Below are 26,294 nucleotides of genomic sequence, written 5' to 3' on the forward strand. Positions count from 1 at the left end.
AGGATCTGTGTGTGTGCATGTGTGTGCATGTGTATGCACGTGTGTGCCCTTATCTGTATCAGTCTGCCTTTAAAGTAAATAAAAATTGAAAAAAAATTAAAATTATCATATTGGTCCATTATATTGATGACATTATGTTGATTGGACCAACTGAACAAAAAGTGTCCAGTACAATAGACTTACTGATAAGGCCTTTGGTATGCCAGATGGTAGGAAATAAATCCAAGCAAAAATGCAAAGGCCTCCTGCCTCAGTGAAATTTCTAGGAGTCCGAGGCTGTTCAGTGTATCAAAATATCCCTTCTAAGTTAAAGGATAAGTTGCTAAATCTGGTCTGCCTTACAACCAAGAAGTGCAGTGCATAGTGGTCCTCTTTAGATTTGGGAGACAACATACTGCTGTTACTTTGACCCACTTAGTGAGACCCCAAAATGCTGCTTATTTTGTGTTGTGCCTAGAGCAGGAGACAGCTCTGCAACAGCATCAGGCCTCTGAAAGCTGCTCTGCCACATGGGCCAGCAGATCCATTGGCGCTTGATATGTCAGTGACAAACAATGATGTTGTTTGGAGCCTTTGGCGGGTCCCTAGGAGTAAAACACAGTATAGGCATTTACAATTCAGGGATAAGACCCTGCTGTCTCATCTGTAGATAACTACTCTCTATGATAAACTGCTCTTGGTTGGCTACCAGGCCTTAGAAACTGAATACTTAATCCTGGGCCAATCATGTTGCCATGTGAGCTTAGTTGCCCAACATGAACTGGATGTTATCTGACACAAAGCCACAAAGTTGGATGTACCTGGCCGTATTCCATCACATAATGAAAGAAGTATATGCATTATTGGGCATAAAGATCCTGAAGACACAAGTTGTATGAAGAAGTAACCCAAATGTCTATGGTTCCTACTCCTGCTACATTACCTTCTCTCTCCCAGGCTGCAGCTGTGACCCATGGGTAGTATCCTATGATCAACTGGAGGAAAAAGAGAGGACTTAGGCCTGGTTTACACATTGTTCTATATAATTCTGTGATTCTGTATGTTAGAAGTGGATAGATGGAGCAATATAGTCCTTCTCAGGGACAACAATGGTGAGGGGAAATCCTGCCATTTGGCATAAATTTGAGTATTGTACCTGGTTGTTCAATTTGCCTGGAAAGAGAAATTGCTAGATGTATGATAATGTATTCGTTCATGTGCCATAGCAATGATTTCATTGAATAATCAGGGACTTGGAAGGGACATACTTCAGAAATTAATAACGTGTAAATGTGGCAAAGAGGTAAATGGATAGACATCTCTAAATGGGAAATAAATGCGAAGATACTCACATTGTGTCCCATAAAACAGTTCATCAAGTGGGTAAGATGATTCATAGTGTGGATACTAGTCAGCCTTTTTTTTTTTTTTTTTTTTTTGGACAGGCAGAGTGGACAGTGAGAGAGAGAGACAGAGAGAAAGGTCTTCCTTTGCCGTTGGTTCACCCTCCAATGGCCGCCGCGGCCAGCTGATCCTATGGCAGGAGCCAGGAGCCAGGTGCTTTTCCTGGTCTCCCATGGGGTGCAGGGCCCAAGCACCTGGGCCATCCTCCACTGCACTCCCTGGCCACAGCAGAGAGCTGGCCTGGAAGAGGGGCAACCGGGACAGAATCCGGCGCCCCAACCGGGACTAGAACCCGGTGTGCCGGCGCCACTAGGCGGAGGATTAGCCTAGTGAGCCGCGGCGCCGGCCTCTAGTCAGCCTCTTCTAAGCCACTCTTGTTATTGCCCAGTGTGTTCATGACCAAAATGGCCATGATAGCAGGTGGTGTTAATGTATGGGCTTAACAACATGTCTTTCCACTCCCCAAGGCTGACCTATGTACAGCCACCTCTGAGTACCCAATCTGCCAGCAGCAAAGACAAAGTATGAATACCTGAGATAGCATCATTTCCTGGAGCTACCGGTAAGCCAGGTTGATTACATTGAACAACTTCTATCATGTAAGGGGCAATAATTTGTACTTATTAGATTAGACACTATGTAACCAGATTTGTCTTTCTGCTTGCAATGCTTCTGCCAAAGCTATCATCTGTGCACTTAGATAATGTCTTATCTGCCATCATGGTACTCTGCATAGCATTAATACTGATCAATACTGATCAAGGAACTCCCTTCACAGCAAGTAAGTGAGGTAGTGGCCCCATACTCACGAAATATCATGGATCTCACCATGTTTCCCACCGTCCTGAAGCAAATAGGTCATAGAATACTGGAATGGCCATTTGAGGACTCAGTTACAATGAGTGGCAATACTTTCAAAGGTACAGAACTACATATGCTCAGAATCAGCAGCCAGTGTTTCTCCCATGATCATGATTCAGGGGCCAGGTTTCAAGGAGTAGAAAGAGGAGTGGAACCACTCACTATTACCTTTAGTGATCCATAGGAAACTTTATTCCTGTAGTCATGGCCTTACTCTCTGCTTCCTAGAGTGAAATGTTTCCATTAGGGGACATAATGATGATTATATTGGACTAAAAATTAAAATTGCCATTCAGTCACTTTGAACTCCTTATGTCTCCAAGTCAACAAGCAAGGAAGAGAGTATTGTACTGTCTGGGGTGATTTATATGGACTAGTATGCGAAAATCAGGTTGCTGTTCACTCTATAATGAAGATAAGGATAAGGGTGTCTAGAATACATGATATCTCTTAGGGTATCTCTTATTATCATCATGCTCTGTGATTAAAATCAGTAAAAATGATAAAAATCCAATCTATGCAGGACTGCTAATGGGTCATAATCTTCAGGAATGGGCATGGTATTTTGGGGAACTCCATTAGGTAATGAACCATGACAGTCTGATGAAGGTAAAGGGAATACAGAATGGGTAGCTGAATAAGATAGTTGCAAATACCACCTATGACATGACCAGATATAGAAATAAGGACTGTAATTGTTTTGAGTATTCCTTCATATGTTGTTATGAATATATTTGTGTTTGTGTGTATATTTATAAATTTGAGTAATAAATGTATTATTTGCTGTATATAAACAGCTGTCTTTGTTTTATCTGTTAATCCCTTATCATATAACAGAAGACTTATTATTGACTTATCATAATAATAAAGCATTGAATAATTTACACCGTATTTTCTTGGGTAAGTTTACATCATAGCATTTGAGTTATAGGATACTAAAGAGAAGAATAAACATTATTCAAAGACTTTACCTCTTCTTCTATAGAAGGGGTTAGTTCATTTTTGATTGTGTGCAGGATAATTGTTAGGTGGAATTATGACCTTTTTGTTCTCTATATTTTCAGATTACATGTGGTTTAAGGAGATATGCATGGTTATCAAGTATAGACTTCTGGCGCGGCTCAGTTAGCTAATCCTCAGCCTATGGCTCCAGCACCCTGGGTTCTAGTCCCGGTCAGGGCGCCGGATTCTGTCCCGGTTGCTCCTCTTCCAGTCCAGCTCTCTGCTATGGCCCGGGAAGGCAGTGGAGGATGGCCCAAGTGCTTGGGCCCTGCACCCGCATGGGAGACCAGGAGGAAGCACCTGGCTCCTGGCTTCGGATCGGCGCAGCACACTGGCCGTAGCGGCCATTTGCGGGATGAACCAACGGAAGGAAGACCTTTCTCTCTGTCTCTCTCTCTCTCACTGTCTAACTCTGCCTGTCAAAAAAAAAAAAAGAAGTGTAGACTTCTGATCATAAATTTTATGAGTCAACTTGAATAGGTAATAGGATGCTTACATATTTGGTTAAACATTTTTCCTTAGTATGTCTGTGAGAGTGTTTCTACGTTAGATTAGCATTTAAATCTATAGACCAAGTAAAGCAGATTCTCTTCCCCAATGTGGGCAGGTATCACGCAATTCATTGAACTGGAACTGATCAGGTTCGGGCTATTCTCTTCCTTCATAATGTATTTGCACAGTTGTATTTGCCTAGCCATTTCAAAGAAAATGTGCTGAGTCTCAAGGAATTTTTTTTTTGCTGACTACAGTACGCTTTAATATTTGGATTCTGGAGCTAGATAAGGGGCTTGGGGTCAGGGAGGTGACTCTGATAGGGATCATCAAGAACCCCAGAGCATATTTTCTGCCTTCTACTGCTGCAATTGCCTCATGGACGCTACTGTTATGGACCATAGAAGACATGGAAAAACCTGAAAGGTCAAGCACAGGGGAGGATGGAAAGAAAGAAGCAGCAAGCATCAGGTTAGAAGCGGCAAGGTCATGTGGTATTTATCTTCTGGGTCTGGCTTCATTTCATTTAACATGATTCCAGTTCCATGCATTTTGCTTCAAATTTTCTTTTTTGTGGCTGAACAATAGTCATTGGAGCTGTGCCAATCCGAAGCCAGGAGCCAGGAGCTTCTTCCAGGTCTCCCACGAGGCTGCAGGGGCCCAAGGACTTGGGCCATCTTCTGCTGCTTTCCCAGGCCATAGCAGAGCTCTGGATCAAAAGTTGAGCAGCAGGGTCTTGAACCAGTGCCCATATGGGATGCCGGCACTGCAGGGGGCAGCTTTACCTGCTAAGCCACAGTGCCAGCCCCTAAAGTATTTTCTAGAAAGAAGTGGCAAGGTCAGGAGAGGGAATAAGATTTGAAAATCTTTCCCCAAGTATCAAGTTTCCTAGTTCACTTTATGCTTCCGAAATTAATGTTTGCATTGTTAGTAAGATGCAAGACTCTTAGTTTCAAGGTTTTGAGTGCGCTTTAATTTGGGTACATCAGTTGAAGTCCAGTAGTAGAGAGAGAAGATGTTTGAGCCAGATAACCGTGTGAGATAGTTTTCCTCTTTGTTGGAGATTTGAATTGCAGTTTCCTCATCTATGAATGGAAACAAGAGCATACTGTTCAGACTCCCTTCCAGGCTTACTGTGGCGATTACACGAGTTAATATATAGGTGAGAGATTTTGTGAATTCAGAGTCATGCATTGCTCTTAATGATCATATTCAAGTAGAAATGGCACAAGGCTAGGCATCTAAATACCTGAATTCTTAGCACTTACAAATAATATGAAACCAATTGTTGGTACAGACTACTAACTGGAAGAGTTATATTCTGTTTTTTTAAGTTTTATTCTGTGTTGTAAGGTGCACTCAATTTTGTTGTTAAAACATAAAAAAAGATGGTGCAAGAGTCCTACTAGACACTTCAGAATGGGCTAAAGATCCGTAAGGAACTAATAACTTTTAAAAGTATGACCTAAGATTGAAGATCGACTTCCAGGACAGCAGCATGAGAAGCTCCAATGACCTGATCCCCAGTGAAACTGGTGAAACTTTTTTAAAACAACTATTGACACCTCTGTAAATGGTCCTAGGAGAAAGCAGCAAGTTGAGAAACTTCTATTCATAAAAATTCATTAGGAAAGTGAGAGTCTGTAACATTTGAGCCCAGAATGACCCCTTCTGTCCCCTCCCAGCTCAGCAAGACAGGAACTCCACTCTGGACTGCTGTAATCAAGAAATCTAGTCACAGGCAGGGATGGCGCTGTGGCATAGCAGGTAAAGCCACCACCTGCAGTGCCAGCATCCCATATGGGCACCAGCTGCTCCACTTCCGATCCAGCTCTCTGCTATGGCCTGGGAAAGCAGTAGAAGATGGTCCAAGTCCTTGGGACCCTGCACCCACACAGGAGACCTGGAAGAAGCTCCTGGCTCCTGGCTTCGGATCAGTGCAGCTCTGGCTGTTGCGGACATCTGGGGAGTGATCCAGCGGATGGAAGACCTCTCTCTCTCTCCCTCTCACTGCCTGTGCCTCTCTATAACTCTGCCTTTCAAATAAAATGAATAAATCATGAAAAAAAGAATACTAAGCACCCTGTCCCACAGCTTCCTGAGGAATTTCTTCCTGGAAGGAGCATTTTTTTCCATCGTTCTCCCAGCTAAGTCTTGGGCAAGTGCAATAGAGAACTGGGGAGACCTGGATAGAATTCCAGGGTCCACCTGCCTTTAGCCTGGCCCAGCCCTGGCTGTTACAAGCACTTGGAGAGTGAACCAGCAAATGAAAGATATTCATTCTCATTTTCTCGCTCTCGCTCTCGCTCTCGCTCTCGCTCTCGCTCTCGCTCTCGCTCTTGCTCTCACTCTCCCCTCGCCTCGGGTATGGGTTTTTCTATCTTGTTTTGCCTTTCAGGTAATCCTTCTTTGAAAACACCGAATCTCCTTCATCAGAAATATCAGAGGCTTCACATTGTGAGAGTGAAGAACAGACTTCACTAACTAACCAAATTAAAAAAAAAAACTCTCAGGGGTAATGGATAAACAGTATCCAGAATCACTACAATGTATTAACTGAAATGTACATTCAGTTCAACCAAAATAATTAGGAAACTTGCAATGTGACAGGAAAGTATGACCCAGATACCATTTTTTTAAAAGACGGATAGCTGATCAACTTGACAGCTTGGGGTTCTAAAGTCATACATTCTTGGCAGCCCTTATCCACTGCAAAAATCACACTACAACCTCCAAACACTTAACAGCTTAAACCATTGAGACACACACAGATCCTTCTGATATTGATCATAGCTGAAGAATTCATACAGAGATTACACCTTGTTGCCCATTCATAACCAAAGCTGAGGTACCTTGCTCAACCAACAACTGATGACTCATCTTTTTTTTATTTTTTTTAGATTCCCGCTGGCTTTTTTTTTTTAACTTTTCTTTAATAAATATAAGTTTCCAAAGCACAGCTTATGGATTACAATGGCTTTCCCCCCCCCCATAACTTCCCTCCCACCCGCAACCCTCCCATCTCCCACTCCCTCTCCCATCTGATGACTCATCTTTAGGAAAAAGTCTTTCCCTAACAAAACTACTCTGTAAAATCAGAGAAGCTATTGTTACACTAGGTGCACAAACATCAAGAAAGGAACACAAGACACATGAAAAAGCAACAACACATGACAATGTCAAAGAAACATAATAAATCTGCAGCATCAACCCTTCCTCCCCTCAAAGGAAACTGACAGAATGCCTTAAAATGAATTCAAAAGAATGAGTCTAAGGAATCTCAGTGATTAGGAAAATAATTCATGATATAAGTTTGAAATTCAAATAAATACAGATCATAAGCTATATCAATACTAATGTCAAATATAAATGTGTTAAATATATAAAAGAGATACTTGCACTCTCACATTTATTATGGTATTATTCAAAATATCAAAGGTATAGAATCAACCGAGATATACTTTGACAGATGGATAAAGAAAATATGAGATATAACACAATGTAATATTATTCAGCTGTAAAAATAATGAAGTTCTTTCACTTGAGGAAATGCAGATTGGAATTGGAGGACATTATAATGAAATAAACCATGCACTGAAAGACAAATACCACATTTTCTTGCTCATATGTAAGAACTAGAAAAACTTATTTCATAAAAGTAGAGAATAGATAATGGACACTAGAAGTTGGAAAGGGTGGAGGGAAAAAATAGGGGAAGACTGCATAATGAGTACAGTCTGATAAAATATAGTCGTATAGAAGGAATACATTCTAATATCCTCCAGCACAGAATGACTATAACTTATAAGAACTTATTATATATTTTAGAAAGAACTAGAGAGGTGTTTAAAGATTCACAACGCATTGAAACAATAAATGTTTAAGGAGATGGGAATGCTTTATTACCTTATTTGATCACTGCACATTGTATACATGTGTAAGATTATTACACTGTGAATAATTAATATATGCAAATATAAATTAAATAGAATGTGTATGTGAACTAAACAAAACAATCAACAGTCAGAAATGGTCACATCAGATTTTTTTTCCAATGATCTATTTGATTAAACACACTTTAGATTCAAAAACACATATATTTTGAAAGTATGAGTATGGAACCAGATACTTCATGCAAAGAACACCAGAAGGAAACTAGAATGGTGCTACTGTATTAAGACAAAATAGACTTTTTTTTTTGGACATGCAGAGTGGACAGTGAGAGACAGAGACAGAGAGAAAGGTCTTCCTTTGCCATTGGTTCACCCCACAATGGCCGCCGCGGCCGGCGCACTGCGGCCGGCACACCGAGCTGATCCGAAGCCAGGAGCCAGGTACCTCTCCTGGTCTCCCATGCAGGTGCAGGGCCCAAACACTTGGGCCACCCTCCACTGCCTTCCCGGGCCACAGCAGAGAGCTGGACTGGAAGAGGAGCAACTGGGACAGAATCCGGCGCCCCGACCGGGACTAGAACCCGGTGTGCTGGCGCTGCAGGCGGAGGATTAGCCTATTGAGCCGTGGGGCCAGCCAAAATAGACTTTTTTAAAATATTACTAGAGGTAAGCAAGGACGTTTACTGACAAACAAGTCAATTCCTTAAGAAAATATAACCAGTGTAGGGGCCAGTGCTGTGGTGCAGTGGGTTAACGCCCTGGCCTGATATGCACCAGCATCCCATATGGGCACCGGTTCGAGACCTGGCTGCTCCACTTCCAATCCAGCTCTCTGCTATGGCCTGGGAAAGCAGTAGAAGATGGCCCAAGTCCTTGGGCCCCTGTACCCACGTGGGAGACCCGGAAGAAGCTCCTGGCTCCTGGCTTCGGATCGGCACAGCTCCAGCCATTGCGGCCAATTGGGGAGTGAACCAGCAGATGGAAGACCTCTCTCTCGCTCTGCATAATTCTGCCTTTCAAATAAATAAATAAATCTTTTAAAAAAAGAAAATATAACCAGTGTAAACATATATGAGCCTATCAATAAATCACCAATATGTATGAAGTAAAAACATATGGATATGAAAAAAGAAATAGAAAATTCTACCCTACTACAGTAAGAATAGAACTAGACAAGAAAATTGTTAAGAAGATAGAAGATTTGGACAATAGCATAAACCACCCAGACAGATATATAAGCTTTCTACTCAACAATACAATACACTTCTCATGTGCATATGGAACATTCTTCAGAATAGACCATATGCTGGGCCATAAACCAAATTTCAATAAATTTTATTTTACTAAAGATTTATTTATTTATTTGAAAATCGGGGCTACAGAGAGAGAGAAGGAGAGAGAAAGAGATCTTTCATCCACTGGTTCACTCCCCAAATGACCACAACAGCCAGAGCTGGGCCGGACCAAAGCCAGGAGCCAGGAGCTTCTTCAAGGTCTCCACACCCAAGCACTTAGGCCACCTTCCACTGCTTTCCCGGGCACGTTAGCAGGGAGCTGAATCAAAAGTGGAGCAGCCAAGACTCAAACTGGCACCCGTATTAGGATGCCAGCATTGCAGATGGCGGCTTAACCCATTGCACCACAACACTGGTCCCTCAATAAATTTTATATAATTCAAGTAATACTGCAGGAAGTATTTGGTTCAGTGGTTAAGATACCACTTGGGACACCTGCATGCCTTATTGGAGTGCCTAAATTTGAGTCTTGGCTCTGCTTCCATTCCAGCTTCCTGGAGGCAGCAGGAAATGCCTCAGATGGTCAAGTCTCTGACACCCACGTGGGAGACCTGGATTGAATTCCTGGCTCCTGGCTTTTGCCTGGCTCTGCCCTGGCTGTTATGGGCATCTAGAGAGTGAAGCAGCAGATGTAAGTTCTCACCTTCTGTCTGTCAGTGCTTTGATTTTCAAATGCAATGAAAGTGATAAAAATTTTGAAAATAATAATACAAGATATGTTCTCTGATCAGAATACAATGAAATTAGAAACCAATAGCAAGAAAAAAGTGGACTCAACTATTACATGGAGATTTAAGAATACATTCTTTAAAAAATGGGCCAAATAAGAAATAAAAAGGGAAATCAGAAAATACCTTGAGATGAATTAAAATGAAAACATATCATAACAAATCTATGAGATTTGGGTAAAAGAGTACTTAGTGAAGATTTTGTGGCTGTAGTATCTATATTAAGAAAAAGGAAAGCTCTCAAATCAACTACCTAACCTTGTACGTTATGGAAGCTTTACTTATGGTTTGTTTTAGGAATCTTATAATTTCAGGTTTTAGATGGAAATCTTTAATCCATCTTGAATTAATTATTGTATAATATAATTTTACTATTTTACATGGGCATATTCAGTCTTCCAAACACCATCCTTTTTACTGTGCTTTTTTTTTTTTTTTTTGGACAGGTAAAGTTATAGACAGTGAGAGAGAGAGAGACAGAAAGAAAGGTCTTCCTTACATTGGTTCACTCCCCAAATGGCTGCTACAGCCGGCGCTATGCCGATCTGAAGCCAGGAGCCTGGTGCTTCTTCCTGGTCTCCCACGCAGGTGCAGGGGCCCGACCACTTGGGCCATTCTCCACTGCCCTCCCAGGCCACAGCAGAGAGCTGGACTGGAAGAGGAGCAACCAGAACTAGAAAACAGCGCCCATATGGGATGCCGGCGCCACAGGTGGAGGATTAACCAAGTGAGCCATGGCGCCGGCCCCTTTACTGTGCATTCTTGGCATCCTTGTCAAAGATCACTTGACCATATATGTGTGAATTTATGTCTAATTTCCCTATTATATTCCATCGATTTGTATGTATACCAATACCATATTGTTTTGATCACTGTAGCTTTTGGAAGAATTTGAAAGAAGGAATTGTGATGCCTTTTAGCTTTTTTTCTTTTTCTCAAAATAGCCTTGGCTATTTGGGGTCTTTTATGATGTCATGTGAGTTTTAGAAATGCTTTTCCTATTTCCATAAAGTATGTCATCGGGATTTTGATAGAGATTGCATTGACACTGTACATCTTTTGAGTAGTATGGACATTTTAACAATATTGATTCTTCTAATTCATATACATGGAATGCCTTTCCATTTATTTGTATCTGCTTTAATTACTTTTATCAGTGTTTTATTTTTAATGTATAAATCTGTCATCTCTTTAAATTTACTCCTACTCAAGTTTTTCTTTTTGGTGCTATTATAAATGAGATTATTTTCTGAATTTCCTTTTCAGACAATTCAGTGTCATTTTATAATGGAACTAAATTTTGTGAGTTGATTTTTTTATCCTAAAACTTTATTGAAATATTTTTAGTACCTAAATATTTTGTGGTGTTTTTACAGTTACATATCAGTTATAGCAATACAGTTACATGTAAGATCATGTCATCTGCAAACAGCGATCATTTTACTTCTTTTGCAATTTGGATGATTTTTATATCATTTTCTTGCTTAATTGCTCTCACTAAGACTTCCAGTGCTATGTTGCATAGAAGTGGTGAGAGCAGGTGTCCTTGCCTTCATTCATATCTTAGAAGAAAATTCTTCCAACTTTTAAAATTAAGTGTGATGTTAGCCTAGGCTTTTCATATATGACCTTTATTGTGTTAAGATAAGTTTTTGTTTCCCAAATTTGTTGACACTTTTTATCATGTAAGTGTGTTTCATTTCATCAAATGACATTCCTACATCTACTGAGATAGTCATATGGTATGTTATCCTTCATTTTGTTAATGTGATGTGTCACATTGACTGATTTGTATATGTTGTACAATTCTTTCATTCTAGAGGTAAATCCTATTTGGACATGATATATGCTCCTTTTAATATGCCAATTTATTAAATTTGGTGATAGTATGTTGATGGTTTTTGCACCTATGTCCACTAGGAACATTGACCTTTGCATTTCATTATTTTTTTTTTTGTAGTGACACACAGTTATGGGCTGAATAGTGGTGTCATCCCAAAGTTCATATGTTGAAATCTTAACCTCCAATGTGATGGTATTAGGAGGTGGAACTTTGAGGAAGTAATTGATTTTGAGAGTAAAATCCTCATATATGAGATTTGTGCCCTTATAAGGAAAAAACACAAAGGAAGTGATTTTTCTTCTGACCATGTGAAAGTATAATGACAAGATGGCCATCTTCAATCCAGAAAGAGTGCTTTTACCAGATACTGTGTCTACTTGCACCTTAATCTTGGACTTTGCCTGCAGAAATGTGAGAAATAAATTTTTGTTGCTTAAGCCACCAAGTCCATGGTATTCTAGCCTGAACTGACTAAGATATATGCTTTGATTGCTTTCTTTGATGCATCTTTTGTTTGTATTTTCTTGTAGTTACCAGGGCAAATACATAAAATGTCTTATAACAATATATTTTAAACGGATTATTTTTAAAGATTTGTTTATTTATTTGAAGGGCAGAATTACAGAGGGAGAGGGAGCGGAGAGAGAGAGAGAGAGAATGAATCTTCCATCCACTGGTTCAATCTCCAAATGGCCACAATAGCTAGGACTGGGCCAAATCAAAACAAGGAGCTAGAACTCCATCCAGGTCTCCCATGTGGGTGACAAAGGCCCAAGCACTCAGACCAATCTTCTGCTGCTTTACCAGGCACATTAATAGGAAGCCAGATCAGAGGTGGAACAGCCAGGACTTGGACTGGGGCTCATAGGGGATGTTGGTGTTGCAGGCAGCAGCATAACCCACCGCACCACAGCACTGGCCCTTTAAACTGATTATTGCTGTATTTCTATTGCATACAATATGTCTACTCTTTACACCAACTACTTTATTGTATCCGTGTCACAATTTGCATTCTTTAAATATTTCGTGTCCTTGAATATACTTTTTATAGGTATAGTTATTTTTATTATTTTATCTTCGAAAAGCATATGCCTAAATTAAACGTATGTTCTCTATCATTACAATATTATAGGATTCAATATTTGTCTATATATTTACCTTGGCAGCTTTACAATTTTTATACGCATTTGTCTTGCTATCTAGTGTCCTTTCATTTCAAATTGAAATACTACCTTTAGAAATTCTTGTAAGTCAAATCTAGTGATGATGAACCCTCAGCTTTTGTTTTTCTGGGAAGGCCTTTATTTCTCCTTCATTTTTAAGCACAGTTTTGATGGAAATAGATATCTTGGTGGATGGAGGGGGGTGTTTCAGTACTTTGAAAACGTCATTTTAAACTTGCCAGTCAATAACGGTTGAAAAACAAACTGATAATTTTATGAGTTGTGTTAGTCAGGATTCTCCAGAAACCGAATCAATAGGATAAACACATAGATATAGAAAAGGGGAATTTATTATGAAAATTGTCTCATGTGATTATGCAGGCTCAGAAGTCCCATAATACTGCATCTGCATCTGTGGCGCAGTGGGTAGACACCTCCTGCAGTGCCGGCATCCCATATGGGCTCCAGTTCGAGCCCCGGCTGCTCTACTTCCGATCCAGCTCTTTACTATGGCCTGCACCCATGTGGGAGAGCTGGAAGAAGCTCCTGGCTCCTGGCTTCGGATTGGCGCAGCTCCGGCCGTTGCGGCCATCTGGGGAGTGAAACAGCGGATGGACGACCTCTGTGTGTGTGTGTGTGTGTGTGTGTGTATAACTGTGATTTTCAAGTAAAATAAATAAATATTTTAAAAAATTTAAAATTTTAAAAAGTAGCATTTGGGTCTTGGGAGTGGAAGTCTCATGAACGGATTATTGCTTTTCTCATGTGAAATCTCAGTCTCCTGGTGCCAGAGTGGTTACATAAGAGTTGTTATAAAGCGGAGGTTTCTATCATATTCTCTCTTTTTGCTTGCTCTTCTGCTCTCTGAGTTGAAACAGCATAAGGTTTTCACCTAATGTGCCTGCCTAATCATGAACTTCCAAGCTTCCAGAACCAAGAGCCAAAATAAATCTCTTTTTCTTTATGAATTACCCAATATCTGGTACTATATTAGAGCAAAAAATGGACTAAGAGTACAGCAGTAGTCTCCATGCAGCTCTGTCTGCTGAGGTCAGCATCAATGAAAGGTCCCCAGTGGTGAAGATTGTTGGGGTTTTCCTGCTCTCTCTTTTTAAAAAGATTTCTTTTACTGGGGCCAGTGCTGTGGCGTAGTGGGTAAAGCCACCGCCTGCAGTGCCTGCATCCCATATGGGTGCTGGTTCAAGACCAGGCTGTTTCACTTCCAATCCAGCTCTCTGCTATGGCCTGGGAAAGCAGTAGAGGATGGCCCAGGTCCTTGGGCCCCTGCACCCATGTGGGAGACCCGGAAGAAGCTCCAGGCTCCTGGCTTCGGATGGGTGCAGCTCCGGCTGTTGCAGCCAATTGGGGAGTAAACCAGTGGATGGAAGACCTCTCTCTCTCTCTCTCTCTCTCTCTCTCTTTCTCTCTCTGTAACTCTGACTTTCAAATAAATAAATAAGTCTTTAAAAATATTTCTTTTATTAATTTCAAAGGCAGAGTGACAGGAAGGGAAGGAGGGAGGGAGGGAGGGAGAGAGAGAGAGAGAGAGAGAGATCTTCCATCTGCTGGTTCATTCCCCAAATGGTTGCAATGGCTGGAGCTGGGCCGATCTGAAGCCAGGAGCCAGGAGCTTCTTCCAGGTCTCACACATGGGTAACAGGGGCCCAATTTGTTAGGATGTCTTCTGCTGCCTTCCCAGGTACATTAGCAGGGAGCTAGACAGGAAGTAGAACGGATTGGAATCTGATATGGGATCCAGCTTCACCAGCGGCAGCTTAACCTGTTGCACCACAATGCCAACTTCCTCTTGCTCTCTCTCTGCCCCTCAGGTGTAAGTCATGGATGAGGGGATCCTTCTTGGCACTGGATCTGGTATGTGAACATGCTCGTGGTCATGGTGGCTCTGGTGTCTGATCTTTGAGCAAATGCAGAGTGGCTACAGGCCTATAAGCCAGGATCTAGAATTCAGTCATGCACAGAGTGACCGTAGCTCTAGAACCTGGAGTGAAGGTGTACTTACTGCAGTGGTGATGCCAGTGTTCAGTGTACAGGCATTCTCACTTGGGCATTGGCACTCTTGACCAAGGTATAGGTGCTCAAAGAATAGATATGGATTCTGGATCTGGAGTGTGTGTGCTAAGCAATTGTAACTCCAGGTGGTACCAGTGTATGGGGTGTATACACACATGGAAGTGGCCATGGAACCAGGGTCCAGGGATCAGGCACACACAGAGTGATGATGTGCTATGGTGGTGTGCAAGTTGTGGGTACTATTGGAGCAACTGCTCTTAACAATAGCTGACATCTTAACAATCCAATTTTATGTATTAATACTAACTTAGGCCAGCGCCACAGCTCACTAGGCTAATCCTCCGCCTAGCAGCGCCGGCACACCGGGTTCTAGTCCCGGTCGGGGCACCGGATTCTGTCCTGGTTGCCCCTCTTCCAGGCCAGCTCTCTGCTGTGGCCCGGGAGTGCAGTAGAGGATGGCCCAAGTGCTTGGGCCCTGCACCCCATGGGAGACCAGGATAAGCACCTGACTCCTGCCTTCGGATCAGCGCGGTGCGCTGGCCGCAGCGCGCCGGCCGTGGCAGTCATTGGAGGGTGAACCAACGGCAAAGGAAGACCTTTCTCTCTGTCTCTCTCTCTCACTGTCCACTCTGCCTGTCAAAAAAGAAATACTAACTTAATCACGGTAGTGTATAAAAACTTTGTTCTAATATAGATCTGATCCCTCCCCCTCCTTTGTACTATTTTCTCATACAAATTACATCTTTATACATTGTAAACTAATCAGCCCCGTTTTATAATAATTACTTTATGCAATTTGCCTTCAAATCAGATAAAAAAGTTACATACCAAAGATACATGTGCACTAGAATCTTTATTACCTATTTAGTTGCCTTTACCAGTGCACCTTCTTACTTCACATGGATTCAAGATATTTTTAGTGTCCTTTTCTTGAACCTGAAGAATTCCTTTTAGTATTTCTTTTAGGGTATATTTCTTAGTGATAAGTTCTCTCAGTTATTTACCTGGGGATTTTTTCAATTTCTCCTCATTTTTAATAATTTATTTTTATTATTTATTTGAAAGGTGGAGCGAAAGACAGAGGACAGATATCTCCCATCTGCTGATTCACTCCCCAAAAGCCTACAACAGCCAGGACGGGGCCAGGCTGACACCAGGAGCCCCAGACTCAATCTGGGTTCTTCACATGGGAGGGCAGGGATTCAACTACTTTGCTGCATCCCAGGGTATACATTAACAGAAAACTGGAATTGGGAGAAGAGCTGAGACTCAAACCTAGGCACTCTGATATGAGATGCAGGCATCACAAGCAGCATCTTAATTGGTACACAAAGCACTCATCCTTTTCTCATTTTTAAAGGGTAGTTTTACTAGATTTAAAATTCTTGGTTGAAAACTGTTTTTCCCCCTTAATGCTTTTAATTTGTCTTTCCACTGCCTTCTGGCTCCAGGATTTCTGAATAGAATTCTTATAGTCTTACTAAAAGTGTTCACTGGATGTGATGAGCCATTTCTTTCTTGCTAATACTGAAGTTTTGTTTTGTTTTCTTTTTAAACATTTTTTTTTAATTTATTTGACAGTGAGAGAGACAGAGAAAGGTCTTCCTTCCGTTAGTTCACTCCCCAAATGGCCGCTACGGCCAGCGCTACGCCGATCCGAAGCCAGGTCTCCCATGCGGGTGCAGGGCCCAAGCACTTGGGCCATCCTCCACTGCCCTCCCAGGCCACAGCAGAGAGCTGGACTGGAAGAGGAGCAACCGGAACTAGAACCTGGCGCCCATATGGGATGCCGGCGCCGCAGGTGGAGGATTAACCAAATGAGCCACGGCGCCGGCCCAAAGTTTCGTTTTGTTTTCTTTGACTTAGTATGTACATGATGGGTCTAAACATGTATCCTTTTGAGTTTCTCTGACTTTGATTTTATTAATCTTGAATGTGTAAATTGTTTTTCATCGAATTTTGGAAGTTTTTAGCTATTATTTACTCACAACACTTCTGTTCCTTTCTCTTTCTCCTCTTCTTATGAGATCCCTGTCGTGTGTGTTTTGATTCATTTGATAGCATACCATAGTTCTCTTGGGCTCTAATCATTCTCTCATTCTTTTCTATTTCTGCCCCTTACACTGGATAATCTCAGTTATCATCTTCTAGTTTGCTGTTTCTTCAGCTAGCTGAAGTCTGCTGTTGAGAACTCCAGTGAACTTTTCATTTGTTATCTTTTTCAATTCTAGGATTTCCATTAATATTCTCTGCTTTCCTTTTGTTTTTTGTTATGTTTTCTTATAATTTTCTAGCATATTTTAAATAACTGATTTAAAATATTTTTCAAGTAGGTCTGACATCTGGATTTGCTCAGGAACAGTTTCTATTGACTTTTTTTTTCCCTCTGCATGGGCCATGCTTTCTTGTTTCTTTCCTGTTTCATAATTTTTTGTTGAACCTGGACATTTTAAATAATAAAATGTGGCAACTCTGAAAATCAAATTCCCTGCTCTCCTGAGTGTTTATTTTTTGTTTGTTTCTGTTTGCTTATAGTTATTTTTGTTTGTTTTTTCTTTTAAAGAATTTATTCATTTATTTGAAAGGCAGAGTTACAGAGAGGCAGAGGCAGAGAGAGAGAGAGGTCGTCCATCTGCTTGTCCAACCCTCAATTGGCCGCAATGGCCAGAGCAGTGTGGATCCGAAGCCAAGAGCCAGGAGCTTCTTCTGGGTCTCCCATTCAGGTGCAGAGGCCCAAGGACTTGGACAATCTTCTACTGCTTTCCCAGGCTACAGCAGAGAGCTGGATTGGAAGAAGGGCAGCCAGGACTAGAACCGGCGCCCATATGGGATGCCGGCACTACAGGCCACAGCTTTACTCTCTACGCCACAGCGCCAGCCCCTGTTTGTTTTTTAGTAAACTAGTTGCTGTGTGTGGCCACTGAAGTCTCTGCTTGGAATAGCTTAGTTTTTAGCTATTGGTTCAGCTTAAACTTTCTTTGTTTTATCCAATAAGTCTGTCTCCCTTTGCCTTATGAAAAAGCATTTGACAACTTTGCCTTAGGCTTCACTTCCTGACTGCATATAGCCTTAGGGTCATCCATAGGCCAGAGATTTGGGACTTTTCAGACTTTCCCTGAACCCATACACAGTCCTGCATAAGTTACATGTCCTTCTAGATTCTCAGGAAAATATGATATCTTTTCAAATCCTCTTATGGGCATCTCATTCCCAGATTTTCCATTTGAGTTTTATAGTCAACTTCTTGTTTGCTGCAGCTCTTATTATCACCTTAGGCTGATGTGATTTTAAACAATTGCTTCTAATTGCCTTTGTCAAATATCCATGAGGAAAAGGCTGTTCATCATGAGTGATCTGTAAGCCACATCAAATAAAGACAAGTCAGGTTTTCCAAGGAACTATCAGACAGGTCAGATGACAGTAACTCTATGAAGGATGGGACGTTTAGGGAGTTCTAAACTTGTTCTGTCCCCTCTGTTGATTCCAGACTGCTAGTCCTTCATGGCTGCTGTGATTGTGAAACCACTGACTCCCAACATCACTATGAATCTGGTGGTAGATGATAATAGAGCAAATTGAAATACCAATTTTCCATCCTTATCAAGTTCAGTCAATTTTTAAAGGTTTATTTTATTTATTTGAAAAGCAGGGTAACAGAGAAAGAGGAGAGACAGAGAAAGAGATCTTCCATTCACAGGTTCATTCCCCAAATGCCCACAACAGCTGGGATTGGGCCAGGCCTACGCCAGGAGCCAGGAGCTGCTTCTGGGTCTCCCACTTGGGTGCAGGGATCCAAGGACTTGGGCCATCTTTCTGCTGCTTTCTGAGGTGCATTAGCAAGGAGCTGGATTGGAAGTGGAGCATCCAGGACTCAACCCAGTGCTCATACGGGTACTGGAATCAGGGTGGCAGCTTAACTTGCTGAGCCACAATACCATCCTCTATTTGTTGTTGTTGTTGTTGTTGTTGTTGTTGTTTTAAAAGCATTCCTGGGGCCAACGCTGTGGTGCAGCAAGTTAAAGTCCTGGCCTGCAGCATAGGCATCACATATGGGCACCAGTTCAAGTCCTGGCTGCTGCACTTCCTATCCAGCTCTCTGCTATGGCCTGGGAAAGCAGTGGAAGACAGCCCAAGTCTTTGGGTCCCTGCACCTATGTGGGAGACCTGGAAGAGTCTCCTGGGTCCTGCCTTTGGCCTGGCCCAGTCCCAGTTATTGTGATGTTTTGGAGAGTGAAGCAGTGAATGGAAGACTCTCTCTCTCTCTCTCCCTCCCTCCCTGTCTCTCTCTCTCCCCCTCTGTCTGTAACTCTGTCTTTCAAATAAATAAATCTTTAAAAAAATAAATAAATAAATTCCTTGTAATGTTGCAATCCTTTGGTCAATTACCAGCGTTCTGGAAAAGTTGATTTTCACAATTTGGCCATGTTCTCATTGCCGTTAATGATAAGCAAATTTCTGGAGATGTTTTCTGCCATTCCCACTTACATCATTCATGACTAGCATTTCATTATGTAATTGTCTAAATATTTTATAGCATAAAATCAATTAGATAAACTATTGGAGAATTATTACTATACATTATTTTCTTTTTTCTTTTTTTTTTTTACAGGCAGAGTGGAGTGGACAGTGAGAGAGAGAGAGACAGAGAGAAAGAGAAAGGTCTTCCTTTTTGCCGTTGGTTCACCCTCCAATGGCCGGCGCGCTGCGACCGGCGCACCGCGCTGATCCAAAGGCAGGAGCCAGGAGCCAGGTGCTTCTCCTGGTCTCCCATGGGGTGCAGGGCCCAAGCACTTGGGCCATCCTCCACTGCACTCCCGGGCCACAGCAGAGAGCTGGCCTGGAAGAGGGGCAACCAGGACAGAATCCGGCGCCCCGACCGGGACTAGAACCCGGTGTGCCGGCGCCGCTAGGTGGAGGATTAGCCTAGTGAGCCGCGGCGCTGGCTCTATACATGATTTTCACCATCTTTAATTTCTGTGGAAAAAAAAATGCTTTCCAAACAAGCTATCATTGACAGATTTTTAGTGAAATCCTTCCTGGATAATAAATTCCTCACAACAAAATCATTTTAACGCAGTTCATCAGTTCAGGTAAAAGCTGGGGCTATGCGTAATTGATCTAAAGTCAAGTGGTTTGTATAATTTTGATCAGCTGAATTTAGCTGCAGGCTTCTGTGGGCATGCTGGAGGCGACAGCAGTAAAAGGATAAAGGATTTAATAAAATATTTATTAAAACCTATCACATACATAATGGTATGCTAGGTGTTGGGATCAGGGAAAACAGTGATACACGCCTGTTCTCGCTATTCATGGAGCTCGCAGTCTTGTGCAATGGACCTGTAACAAATGGAAGGAGAGACGTGGGAGTAGAGGCAGAGAATCCTGAGAACATTACTCAGTAATCTTAAACCCAGCGTCATCTCTCATGCCTTTGTGCCTTTACACATGCTATTCCCTCTGCCTTGCATATCATCCCCTGTCTCCCCCCTTTCCCTGATGAACCCTTAAAGCAAGTTTAAATTTCATGTCTCTTTCCTCAGTCATCAGAATTACTTATACCCTCCTTGACATCTCGCTAGCACGTAGAAACAACTTATGAGAGCCCATTACATTGTTCTGTAAATATTTGCTTATGTGTTTATCTCCTCCTACTAGTACGTGAGCAGATCACAGGGACTGTGTCTTATTTGTTTTAGAACACTGGCAGCAGTGCTGACAACATAGTATGCAGGAAGACACTGAAAAATTAGAACTTCCAAGTTCCAAATCAGGGTACCGATTTTATAACATGAAAAAGGCAGCTTTTAGATTTCCCCCTAGTGGCAGTGTCATAAGAGAGGAACGCCGTGTTCCAACAGTATAGTTGATGGTGAAGTCTAGGGCCGTGAACACAGCTAAATGGGCAACTGGTAAAACGTTTTGGCAGTTTCCATGTTTCACATTTAATCCTCAGAAATCCTATGAAATAAGCACCCTCATCATTCCTATTTTACATGGCTCAGAGAGAGCATAATTTACCCAAGATCACACAATTAGCCTTGGTAGAGTTTGGACTAGAACTTGTCTCTTGGCTCTCATTCAACTACTGTAGTTACTGCTTGTTGTTAAGTGGTTCATTCTACTCTCTACTATGGCCAACAGTAGCATCATCTAAATTTAAACAATTTTATACTTCTAACATGCATACTTTTATTTGGTCCTCACACTGGTCCTCTCAGGAGACAGAAAAGAAAATTGTCATTGTCCAGGTGAAGAAACTGAGACTTGGAGTTGACATGACTTGCATAAAGTCGCACAGTTCTAGAAAGTGGAAGAGGGACAATTTGAACCCAGATCTCCTGACTCTAACTCCAGATACAGAAGGCTTCTCACTATGCTTAGATTGCTTTGGCTGTTCCTGCATGGGACCTTCCAGGATCAACAGCACTCAAGGCTCATGGGCCAGCCAGGAGAATGTCCTTGTCATAACATGGTTGACATATTATTTAATATAATATACATTGCATTAGTACCAGTCCTTGCTCCAAAAGCCTCTGAAATATCTTTAAACTGTGCTTCTTACTAACTTTAGTGGCCACACAAGTACAGCCGCTGGTGAGATAGAACAGAGCAGCTGTTGAAAAGAGCAAGACATAACTATTTGAGGAGGGAAGTGAAAACAAATAATGTGTTGGTTGACATAGGGAGAATTAAGACTTACAGAGTCTACTAACCTCTCTGACCCTTCTGTTTTTCCCATTCTCTCCTACTCTCATTTACCTCCCAGTATATCTCAAATTTCATCTTGGAGATTTGGGGAGCTAACCAGACTTAAAATGATGACATCATGGCTGTAAGATTGTGGCTACCTCTCAGAATTTCCCTGATTATCATGTCCTTTCCCACTTTAATCTTATTATATGAGTATGAAGACAGGAAATAGGATGTACTTTATTCCACTCATTTTGCAAGGCAATTGGGTTGGAGAGAAACAGGGAAGATCTGTGTTATAAACTGAATGGGATGCTCAGGATATGTTTATTGTTATAAAAGTCACATGAATAATGCTATTTTTTCAAATTTAATGTAAATATAGGATACCACAGCTACATTTCCCTACAACTTTTGACCAAAGGAGTCGTAGAGTGGGGGTAGGTAACACAGATGGAAAAAGAGAGGGAGGAGAAGAGGGAAAGGGAGGGGGAGAGAGAGAGAGAGAGAGGAGAAACTTCACCAATGAATCACAGAAGTGGATGTGTTCTCTGGGGGAGCCACTTTCATAATAGCTTGCCAGCCATCGCTTGTGGCCAGAGAACACATATTCACTGTACAATTACTCTAGCAGAGACCATCTCCTATAGCATATGAATGCAGCTTCCCGGCCCGAGTTTCAACTGATCTTTCTCCAGACCTTCTTTATATACAGAGAAGAAAATAGTAAGTATGTCCTTCTGAAGTGTGGAGAGCAGGAAATGTTTTGGTGGGGGAGATTGAATTCAATGTAAGTTAAGGTGACATGTATCATTGTGATTGTGATCATAATTAGTTTGCGCAACAGAGTGGGTGTGTGGCAGTGTATTTTAAATGTACTGTGGACAAAGGTACTCCCTAATAGGATAAGTGGCAGTGGAAGGTAGTAGGAACATGAGCTCTAGTTCAAAACCTGGAGAAATCAAATCATTGTATGTTTTGTTTGAAATCCTCAAAGAATGAATAGGTAATGAAGGCCAACAGACTGTTGCTTTCCTCTGAACATTTTATCTAAAACTTCAATATTCAATATATGAGTTGGGGGAAAGAACTAAGTTTGATCCTGCAAAGCTTTTGGGTCTCCTTTGAAAGGAAATCCTAAGTTTTGAATAAGTTTAGTTGTTCTTTGCTCTGGCCATGACAGTTTTTGCTGTGACATGTGTAATATTGAGAATGCATTGAAGATAAAAGAAAATGCCAGTTTTGTTTGGAAGATGATGTAAAAGCATAAGGGCTAACGAGAGTGTATTCCTTGCTGGAGGGAAATCCCATCTTTACACACACACAGTATGCTATTTCTTAGATAGATTTCTTTGCCGAGTGTTACTACCTCTAAACCATCATTCAAGAGCACACAAACAGGTGGGTGTAGCTAGCAGCTGCAGAAGCAGTGAAGCAAATCTTTATCTCCTTTATGATATAATTGCTGCGTGTGATTGATTTACTAAGGATGAAAATGAGAAGATTTGAACATTGGGTTTTCTCAGAATGCCTTTATGGTGAACCTTTTTTTCATTTTGAGAATCAGTAACATTTTCAAACCTCTTCGTCTCCCTCCCAAGCATGTAAGAACGCCTTCACTTTATATTTCTCCCTGGAGTTTGTGTAACTTCTTTAACTGATGTGCTTGACACAGGGAATTGGAGGTGGGCTATGTAAGTCATAACAGCTCAAATGTGGGTTGTGTCGGTGATGACGTGGCTCTATTGATTGAGAGGATGTATGTGAAAGCACTCAGACAACTCTAAGATGCAATGCAAATGTAAATTATTTTTCATATTTTATTACTGTTGGAGTTTCAGAATAACTCTTATTCTGTCATTTTTTAAAGTAAAACGTGATGGTTTGAGGCAATACAGATTTGGATTTGTTCTCTTAAAAGCTAATGCTAAAAACAATGATCTAGTTCAGTCAGGAAAAAAAATCAAGAAAAAAGCTTAGCATTCCTATGATGACTGAATTACAATCAATTCTTAATTATCTTCCATCAAAAATCCCACACAGCAGAGACTTTTTAATATGTTTAATTTTTTTTTTTTTGAGGAAACCTTTTATGGAAGAATTGCTAGAAGGGAGAAGGAAGGGCAGCTGTCTAAATAGATGTCCCTATGTGCATTCCCAGGGCCTGCACTGTGGTGGAGCTGATAAAGCCACTGCTGAAGTGCCGGCATCCCCTATGGGCACCGGTTCTAGTCCCAGCTGCTCTACTTCCGATCCAGCTCTCTCCTATGGCCTGGGAAAGCAGTACAAGATGGCTCAAGCCCTGCACCTGCGTGGGAGACCTGGAGAAAGCTCCTGGCTCCTGGCTTCAGATTGGCGCAGCTCCGGCCATTGTGGCCATCTGGCGAATGAACCAACGGATGATGGAAGACCTCTCCCTCTGTCTCTCTCTCACGCTGCCTCTCTTTAACTCTACTTTCAAATAAATAAATAAATCTTTAAAAAATATATGCATTCTCAGAACACAGGAATCAAGTGGGTTAGCCATCCACAGATAATTGAGAATTCTGCTCTTGGCTTGGCTACTGCTGGGTATCTTTTTCCAAAATGACTATTGAGCTTTTTATTTTTTAACATTTCCAGTGGTTTTGGTTTAGTAGACATGCCCAGATGTTTCTTTCTCCATATAGGATTGTCACTTGGTAGATTTTGGAAGAGACAAAGTGGAGTTTATAATAGAACCTAAAGACTGATCTTGGAAAATTGCTATGTGTAAATGCAAAATGAGTGAACTGTGTTTCATACTAAAAGGATTCGTGGGAGAGAAAAAAATAGAAGACTTTGGTCTTTCCTTCTTGGTGGAAATACCCTGAGGTTGCTTTTGGCAGATTTTGCCTGCATGCTTCTTTGCTCTTTGAAATTTAAATACAAATTTGCAATCATGTGCTTAATCATATTCTTAAGCAGGTTACAGGCAAGCTCTGGACCTATGACTTGTGGCTATATAGTGACAAAGCTCTTAGTTTCATAAAACAAATTGCATCATAATTTCATCTAACTAAGGTAATTTTCCAAAGTATGCCAGTCTTTAATGCATCCACTGGTGATTGTTTTTCAATTCAATAGCAATGAAAGATAAAACCTCTTTTCAACACTTGTCATACTTAGTAGCTAGAACATCATCTTTGAAAAATTTCTCCCCACTCACCTTCCTTTTTGGGCAAAAGTGACTACTTTCCTTTAGGCATCCTCAATGCTTTCATTTATCACTCCCCACAAGTAGTAGTAGGTATGAGGTGTTGACTAAGGCACTATATCATATTAATCTTCATATATTTATAATTTTTAAAACTCTTTCATGCCCAGCAAATAGTCATTCTTTCCCCTAAGGCTCAATTGGTAACTGCCTCTACCTGTAAACGCTTAATCAGTTAGCCATGGCTTATGATTATGAATCACATAGTTATTTGATTATTGTCACTGTCCATTTCCTGCCACTATAATTTAAAGCTCCTTAATATCAGAATCCTTTCTGTTTTTATATCTCCATATTGCCGGGCACATAGTTGACACTAAATAAATGTTTTTTTTTTGAATGAATGAATGAGTCAGGAAGTGATTTCAAATCCTTCTTGAATCCTTTCCTTACCTCTTTACCCACCACCCATATCTCCCACCCCATTGACAGGATTGAACATTTCCTCTGCTGCATGTTAGTGGAAATTTGCATGTAACTTGATTGACCACCCATACAGCCAGGTTTCCCTGGGATATCCCCAGTTGATACTGTAATTTTGGCATAATTACCAGTAAACATTCCTTTGATGTTCAAAAGTATTATAGCTTGAAATCTAGTTGCAATGCTTACCCTCTAAAGAATTGTGTTCCAGAACTTCCTAGAGCCACTTATAGTCCACTTTTTTACTCGTTTGTGGATTCTTTGAGGAAAGGCTTGGTCCTGTGTTTTCTTCCTTGCACTGAGGCTTAGCATCATGTCTGGCATTCATTCACCATTCTTTTGAGTGAAAAGACATCCCTGCTATCTTGGCTCAAGAAATTTGCATTCTAAAATAAAACAAAACCAACACACACAAAAAACAAGATACCTACAAACTTGCACAGGCTTCAGAACATACAACCAACATCTTAAAATTTCCCTGCTTGAGTCTGATGTTGTGGTATGGTGGGTTAAGCCACCACCTGCAATACCAGCATCCCATAAGAGCACCAATTTTGTTTTTTTTTCTTTTTTTCCTTATTTTTGACAGGCAGAGTTAGACAGTGAGAGAGAGAGAGAGAGAGAGAGAGAGAGAGAGAGACAGAGAGAAAGGTCTTCCTTTTTCCATTGGTTCACCCCCCAAATGGCTGCGCTGCGCCAATCCAAAGCCAGGAGCCGGGTGCTTCCTCCTGGTCTCCCATTCAGGTGCAGGGCCCAAGCAGCTGGGCCATCCTCCACTGCCTTCCCTGGGCCACAGCAGAGACCTGGACTGGAAGAGGAGCAACTGGGACAGAATCCGGCGCCCCGAACTCGGGGTGCCGGAGCCGCAGGAGGAGGATTAGCCAAGTGAGCCACGGCGCCAGCCAAGAGCACCAATTTGAATCCCAGCATCTTCACTTCCCATCCAGCTCCCTGCTAATGCACCTGGAAGGCAGCAGATGATGGCCCAAGTGCTTGGGCCCCTGCCTCTTGCCCTCCTCTGGAGGACACAGGTGGAGTTCTTGACTCCTGAATTTGGTCTGGCACAGCCCTGGCTGTTGTGGCCATTTGGAGGGTAAACCAGCAGATGGAAATCTCTTTCCCTATCTCTCTATGTAGGCAGAAAGAGAAAGCGAGAGAGAGAGAGATGGGAGGGGGAGAGAGAGAGAGAGAGAGAAATGAGAATCATCCATCCACTGATTCACTCCCCAAATGGCCATCTTGGTCTTCCACATGG

The 26,294-nt window shown here is 41.6% G+C and overlaps 1 protein-coding gene across 3 annotated transcripts in view; it reads left to right on the forward strand.

Moving 5' to 3' along the window:
- ZC3H12B (zinc finger CCCH-type containing 12B) overlaps positions 1-26,294 on the forward strand; it is a 468,637-nt gene that overhangs the window by 422,301 nt on the left and 20,042 nt on the right. For 2 of the 3 annotated variants that reach the window (XM_070066354.1, XM_051827742.2), the window contains one exon: positions 9,417-9,557. The exons of the other annotated variant lie outside the window; for it this stretch is intronic. The gene's annotated coding sequence lies outside the window, so the exon portion shown is untranslated. The remainder of the gene's footprint in view (positions 1-9,416; positions 9,558-26,294) is intronic. 3 annotated transcript variants of the gene reach the window in all.

The sequence above is a fragment of the Oryctolagus cuniculus genome, chromosome X, assembly GCF_964237555.1.
Source record: "Oryctolagus cuniculus chromosome X, mOryCun1.1, whole genome shotgun sequence".
In the NCBI taxonomy this organism is placed as follows: Eukaryota; Metazoa; Chordata; class Mammalia; order Lagomorpha; family Leporidae; genus Oryctolagus; species Oryctolagus cuniculus.